Genomic DNA, 7,908 nt, shown 5'->3' with positions numbered 1-7,908 from the left:
TGTGTGTGTGTGTGTGTGTGTGTGTGTGTGTGTGTGTGTGTGTGTGTAAATGCAGTGGTTCTGTAGGACAGACCAGCAGAACAGCATGACAGTTGGATCCCCTGGAGCTGGAGTTACAGGACTGTACCCTGCCCAAGGGCTGGGCAGTTTCCTTAGTGCTTTGCACTGAGACATCTCTCCAAGTCACGATAGGATCTTAGTCTGTTGATCAAACTCTAGACATCGAGATAGGCCTGTCCTTCCGTATATCGTTTAGCCAGGCTTTGGCTACAAAAGTCTCTAGCATGGCGGTACAGCTGTTGATGGCTCACGAGAATTGATATTGAGTCCCTTATGGAGACGCTGAAGCTGATAGTGAGAAAGAAACAATGGCTTGAGGACTCAAAGCCAGCAAGCTGCAGAAAAGGGGGCACACACCCCAGGACTATCTGCCCCAGATGTAGACCCCCCCAGGCGGGACTGTCAGGCCTATTATCAAGCCTGCTTCTCTGCCTGGTAACAATCCCATTTCTGATTTCCCTTTTGGGTTCCTGAATACTTTTGAAAGCAAACGAAAGGAATTGTTTTAGTTAGGGTTTCTATTGTTATAACTAAACACCATGACCAAAAGCAACTTACACTTCAGATTACAGACCATCAGTGAGGAAGTCGGGCAGGAATGGATGCAGAGGTCATGGAGGAATACTTACTGATTGCTCCCTCCTGGTTTGTTCACTCTTGATGGTTTATATACCCTCGACCCAGAGAGTGGCACTAATAGAAGGTATTGCCTTGTTAGAGTAGGTGTGTCACTGTGGGTGTGGGCTTTAATACATTAATCCTAGCTGCCTGGAAGTCAGTATTCTGCCAGCAGATGAAGATGTAGAACTCTCGGCTCCTCCTGCACCATGCCTGCCTGGACACTGCCATGTTCCCACCTTGATGATAATGAACTGAACCTCTGAACCTGTAAGCCAGCCCCAATTAAATGTTATTCTTATAATAGTTGCTTTGGTCATGGTATCTGTTCACAGCAGTAAAACCCTAACTCAGACACCTAGCTTTTTTTTTTTTAGTACCCAGGAGCACCAGCATAGAGATGGGCACCATTCAGAAATGGGCTAGGCCCTCCCACATCAATTGTTAATTAAGAAAATGCTTCATAGACTTGCATACAGAAAAATCTTACAGGGGCACTTTCTCAATTGAGGTCCCCTCCTCTTAGGGGGCTCTTTTTGTATTAAGTCGACATAAAGCTACCCAGCACAAGGGTTGAGCAGGCAGTCCTGAGCTGGGGGCTGTGGCAGGCTGGGTGGGTCTGTTCTTCATTCTGTAGTCAGTTCCTGGATAGAGCCGGAGCCATTCCTACTTAAAGCTTCACCAGTCACCTACATGTCTTTGGTCATAGTTGAGTTGGTAATTTTATTTACGGAATCAGAAGCTCCAACTTGTCCTTTTGCAGGGCAGCCCGGGGGAGCCTGGAAAACTGGGAGATTCTGGGTTAAATATTCCAATTCTTCCCCTGTGAGGGCCTCAGCTGGGAGAATCAGAGCATGCATAGTCAGGGTGGGGTCCCGGGGCAAGGAGCCAACATCCTGAGTCATAGAGGGGCCAGGGAGTCAGGACTAGAGCAAGGCACACCAAGCAAGAACTGCTGAAGGAAAGCCAGGGAGTGAGAGAAGTCAGCAGCTGTAGGCAAGGTCACAGTGGGGATCTGCATCAAGCCTGGAGCCAAGAACCAACCTGGCAAGGCAAGATCTCAGGGACAGGGATTGGAGAGGTTGACCTGTGTCTAGATCCCCAGAGCTGCTAGCCTGTGCTCAGGGAGGACTGTGGCCTGAGCCTGGTGGGTTGATTGGCCCAGGGCTGGAAGTGCTCAAGATTAGGAGGGAGCATCTGACAGGGGTGACACTCAGGCTCCACGGAGAGTGTTTAGCTCTCCAGCTATGGTGAAGCACATCCAACACGCTCAGGTCCAACCTACCCCTTGCTCCATGAAGACCTCGCTTCTGTGTCCCATCAGCTGAGGCACCTGGTGCCACAGCTCCTCTGTGGCATCTCAGCTGGCTCCCTCTGGAAGAAAACTGCAATCGTCAAGACCCTTAACTCCCAGACACTGTTCTATGTCATGCCCTTTTGTTTTCTCTTCAAAATACATGGAAACAAATGTATAAAATGTGATAAAAATAGTAGGTGATATACAATTAGATGCACATTTTCCCTGAATCTTGTGTGTGTGTGTGTGTGTGTGTGTGTGTGTGTGTGTGCATGTGGAGGCCAGAGGACAACAGGCTCCTTGGTAACCATTCTCTTGGTTTTCAGCCACAGTCTTTCACTGGTCTAGTAGCACTCATTCTACAGTCTCTGGGATTACAAATGTACATTACCACATGTACATTTTTTTGTTGATTTGTTGCTTGTAAATTACATTTATTGGTAGGAGTGTGCCGTGGTGTGTATACGAGGGTTGGAAGGTCATCCTTAGCTGTATAGCGAGTGAATTTGAGTCTAGCCTGGTCTATAGGAGACTAGCTCCAAATTTTTTTCCACTAAATTATTTTGATGTCCAAATTGCCTCAGAATTTGTTAGAAACTACCTCAAGATATCTCCTGTGGCTTTTTTTTTTTTAACACAACAGCAAAAACACGCAAGCAAAAACAAACCCCTGTCCTTAAAAAAAAAATCACTTTGTGACTTTTTAATAGAACCAAATGTTTCGACTATCTCTAGCCAGTTCTGGATTAAACTACTTCTTCTTTTGTTTTTGTTTTGTTTTGTTTGTTTGTTTCTGGCTCTTGAGACAGGGTTTCTCTGCCTCCCAAACACTGGGATTAAAGGTGTATACCACCATGCCTGGTTTAAACTATATCTTTAAAATAATTAAAAGAAGTAGTTTAAATTCTGTTAGTAGTGAATGGTATTAAAGATCAGATTTAGAGTGTTGACATCATTGCAACTAGAAGATAATACAGTTTTATTTTTCTGCATAAGATTTATTTTTTGTGTATGTCTGTATATGTCTGTGCATGATTGCAGTGCTCTTTGAGGCCAGAAGAGGGCAGCAGAGCGCTTTAAGATGGAGTCTCCGTGATTGTGCGCCACTTCACATGGTTGCTGTCATGCCCTTAAGGACTGAGCCGTCTATCTCTCCAGCCCCTTTACACATTCAGTGTTTTGGTTTTGCTTACTGAGCTAGGGTCCCACTATGCAGTGCAGGTTGGCTTCAAGCTTGCAATCCTTCTGCCTCAGCTTTTTAAATCCTGAAATTGCTTGTGTATACTACCACATCTGATTCCCCCATTCCACCTTTGTTTCTTCCTCTAAGAACCCAGCTTCCAGCTGTATCAACATATTAACTCAGCCCCCTGTTCTGTCTAAAACGTCTCTGACTGGCTTCATGCATACCATTGGGAGCAACAGAGCTACTTAAAATAGCTCAGGGGCTAGCAAGATGGCTCCTGGGGGTAAAGGTGCCTCCTGCACAAACTTGGCCCCTGACCTACATAAAGGTGGAAGGACAGAGCCTACTCCACAGAGTTGTCCTCTGAACTCAACATACTTGTGTCACAGTCACCAACACAGAGCACAGACTGGTAAATAAAATTTACTTTTTAAAAACAAGAGTTTAGGCTAGACATTGGTGGAGCATGCCTTTAATCCCAGCATTGGGGAAGCAGAGGCAGGTGGATCTGTGTGAGTTCGAGGCCAGCCTGGTCTATGCCCAGTGAGTTCCAGGACAGCTAGAGCTACATAAAGAGACCCCCCCCCCCGACATACACACCCAACCATCTACTAAAGCAACAGGAAAACAGAGAGTTTAGGATTTGTTGTTGGTTCTTCTTCCTCCCAATCACACCCTTTGCCCTCCAGCTGAGGGTCTAGAGTCAAATAATTTATTAAGTTAGTGCAATTTATTCTTTAGAAAATTTTAGTGTGGCTATAGAACTAGTCTGAAATAAAACTGATTTCATTTTATGTAATCTGCCTCCAATTCTTGCGTTCTTTCCATTCTTACTGATTTTTAATCTCTCTTTGTTTGTTTAATTTTGAGACATTGTAGCCCTAGGCTGTTCTAGAACTTGCTATGTGCTATATTTCTATGTGCTATATTATGCAATTCAGTATATTCATTTAATATCTTCTGGGAGGTATTCCATACAAGTTCATAGAAATACTCATTTTGTGTGTTTCTTCTTCTTCTTCTTCTTTTTTTTTTTTTGGTTAGTTGGTTTTAGTTTGTTTTGAGTTGGGTTTCATGTAGCCTCAGCTAACCTCAAACTTGCTGTATAGCTGAGGATTAACTTGAACTCCTCTTCCCCCTACCCCACCCCCACCTCCCATCCTCCCACCCCCACCCTGCTCCCAGACAGAGTTTATTATAGCCTTGACTGTCCTGGAACTCTCTGAAGACCAAGCTGCCTCTGCCTCCTGAGTGCTTTGGTTAAAGGCGTGTGACACCACCACCCCACTTAACTTGAACTTCTAATGCTCCTGCCTTCACCTCCCGAGTCTGCTTTACATACTGCTGAGATTCCCACCCAGGGCTTTGCACATACCAGACAAGCACTTTACCAGGCTGAAGCCCCATCCTCCAAAGGATGTATTTGTTACCAAGTTCCCTGGTGCACTTTAACTACCAAGCATCTGCAACTACAGTTAGTTCATCCGGACGCACCCCTTCATCGTTTAGTTCTGCTCACTGGGTCAGATAAGACTTTTTGGCGTATATCAAAGCCTCCTGCACAGAAACAAACACTAGTGGGCAATGGGAAACTCGGAACCACCTGCAACCGAGCCTCTAGGATCAGTGCCCAGACCATGTTGGCAAAACCTATCTGATGAGGAATCCAGTATGCTCACCATAGAGCCCCGCCCATGACTGCCGAAGCACAACTACGTCCACTACTGTCACCAGCATTGACTCTGTCTGTGTATGTAGGAGTTGTCCTACATCTTATGCCCACCCCCAGCACTGGGTGTACCCTTCCTGCCATCTTCACCACCGACAAACACGTTCCTCATGGAGCCTGCTCCCTTATTCCCTCCTCCCCACCCCTTTCCCTCTCTCTTATTTCATTTGAGACGGAGTCCCATATAGCTCAGGCTTGCCTCAAACTCACCATGTGATCAAAGATAGCCGTGAACTCGTGATCCTTCTGTAAGTGAGGTCTAATACATGCTTTGGCTAGATTCCCCTCACAGTTGTCATCTCCCTGCCCCCCCTCTTTGGAATCCCAATGATCCTAGTGTCAGGTTAGTTTGGTCTCTCTGTGGGAGCTTCCCTGCTAGAGTCTAGAGTCTGTGCAAGACATCATTCCCCAGTGGGAGGGTTATAAGACATGTAAACACACTGGAGGCCTTTGCTGTAAGATTCTCAAGCATAGTCTTTTTGTTACATGGTTTTAAATATAGTTTTCAGTGCTGTGGATGAAACCCGGGGCTGTGCACATGGAGGCCAGTGCTTTATTACCTGGGAAGTCACACTCCCAACTTCCTAATTCAGGTCTTGTTGGTTTGTTTTGGTTTTCTTTCTTTGTAACAGGCAGTTGTGAGCACCTGGCCTGGGTGCTGGGAACCAAACGAGGGTCCTCTGTTCCAGCAGGATGTTTTTTAAGGACTGAGGGGTCTCTTTCAGTCCCCACCAGATTTTTTAAGACGATATTTACCACTTAAGGGGGCATTCACCCAGGGATTCTCCAGAGTCTGTTTGCACATACCTGGAAGTACAAGTACATACCACTGCACCCAGCTTTCTTACCCGGGTTCAGGAGCATCAAAGTCAGATCCTCATGCACATATGACAAGCACTTTAGTGACAGCCATCTCCGGAGCTTTCCTAGGTGTCTGTGTGCTGGAGCTCTGTCATCCCTCAGAGTACTGGGTAGATTTCGCCATTCAAGCACAGGGCTGGAGCAGATCTTTGTGGGTGGGAGTGTCTCTGACTTGCTGTAGGATGAAGCAAAAGAAAGGGCGACCCATATCCCCTGACAGCCCAGCTGAAACGCTGAGCCCCTTCCAGAGCAAAGTGTGGCACCGGTATTTATACTTGATTTGATCATTGGCTCCCAGGCCAACTTCTCCTGAGTCCTTAGATGCTCTTTTATCACCTAACCTCTCTTGTGGCACTTTACAGAGTGTGACGTCTGATATCGTCAACTTGACAGGATCTAGAGTCACCGAAGCCCTGAGCTTCTGGGCATAAACTGGGAGGGAGTTTCTAGAGTAGGTTCTGGAGGTAGGAAGACCCACCTAATATGGCCTGCACCATTGCATGGGCTGGGATTCTGAACTCCGCAGGAGGGAGAAAGTGAGCTGTGTACCAGTGTTTGTCTCTGCGCCCAGATTCAGTGACAAGGACCATGTGCCTCATGCTCCTGCCACCGTGCCTAGCCTTCCCACGACAGCCTGACTACTCAAACTGGGAGCCAGAATAAATCCTTCTGATATTTCATTGTATTATGTCGGGATTTGGTACCAACAATGAGAAAGGTTAACTTACGTTACCAGTCTTTAATTTGAGGCTTGCCATAGAATCTCCATGGATTTTACTCAAATAATGTAGACTAGGCTCCAGGTTTCAATGGATGGGCTTAAAGCGTGTGTGTGTGTGTGTGTGTGTGGTCTATATTAGTCCTTATTCTTGTAACAAAACCACTCAAGGGAAAGTCTATTTGTCTCGAAGATGGGGCTCAGTCCAAAATAGCTAGGAAGTCATGGTCTCGCTGTACCTACAACCAGGAAGCGGAGGAAATGAATACTGATGTTCCATTGAAGACCTCTCAACCCAGAAGATGGTGCTGTCCACATTTAAAGTGAACCTTTCGTCCTCAGGTAACACAGTCTAGAAAATCTCATGGATGCACCCAAAGGCTTGTTTCCAGGGTGATTGTAAATCCCACCACGGTTGAAATAAAGGTTAAGCATTGCAGGCTTGAAGCCATGGCACTCACTTAGCCCAGCACCTGAAAGCCTGAGGTGAGGAGATTAAGAGTTGGAGGCTAGCCTAGAGTACAAAATGAGTCCTGGAGCAACCTGAGTTACTCAGAGAGACTCTGTCTCCAACCAGCCAACCAAACAACCAAACGACCAACAAGCCAGCATGAAGTCTGGAGCCACGGGTGTAGTTACAGCCCTGTAACTTTACAGGGCTGTGTGTGACACATGAGATCAATTTTTTTTTTTTAAAGATTTATTTATTTATTTTAAGTATATGAGTACACTGTAGCTGTCTTCAGACACACCAGAAGAGGGCATCCAATCTCATTATGGGTGGTTGTGAGCCACCATGTGGTTGCTGGGATTTGAACTCAGGACCTCTGGAAGAGCAGTCAGTGCTCTTAACCGCTGAGCCATCTCTCCAGCCCGAGATCAATTTTTTTAAAGCTGCCACGTTTTGTGACACAGCGTTGGATGAGAAGGTAAGCCCTGGCTGGATTTCAGAAGCACAGGGGAAACAAGGTCATAGTTGGACTATGGAGACGGGCCTCTAGACCTGGAGGAGTGTGGTCCCTCTGGCAGAAACTGGTGACTGGATTCACCACTCTGTCATCACCCCCTGCTTGCATCTGCTCCTCCTTTGAGCTGGCCACCACACAAGGGCACAACTTTCCCTTCGGGCTTGCCAGTGTCTTCCATCAGGAAGAGCTGGAGAAGGGAAGAGGGCAGGGTTTCTTGGAAAGCAATCTGGCCTGCATCAGCGCTAATGAGTCAAATGTGTGGCCGGCCGTCTAGAACTTAAGAGTCCAGCATTTCTAGTTCCAATTCTGGAAATCTGGATCGTTTCTATTCCAGAGAATGTAACCTAGAAACAATTGCCCAGAACGCTTTACAGGCTCCATGAGACTCCCTCTTCCTCTCCCCCTCCCCCTTCCCCCCCCCCCGCCCAATCCTTCCTCATCCCTCCCTCCCCCTTCTCCCTCCCCCTCCCA

The sequence above is a fragment of the Grammomys surdaster genome, unplaced genomic scaffold (assembly GCF_004785775.1).
Source record: "Grammomys surdaster isolate TR1022 unplaced genomic scaffold, NIH_TR_1.0 166, whole genome shotgun sequence".
In the NCBI taxonomy this organism is placed as follows: domain Eukaryota; kingdom Metazoa; phylum Chordata; class Mammalia; order Rodentia; family Muridae; genus Grammomys; species Grammomys surdaster.
The sequence above is the reverse complement of the archived record's forward strand: the minus strand, read 5'-3'. Positions refer to the sequence as shown.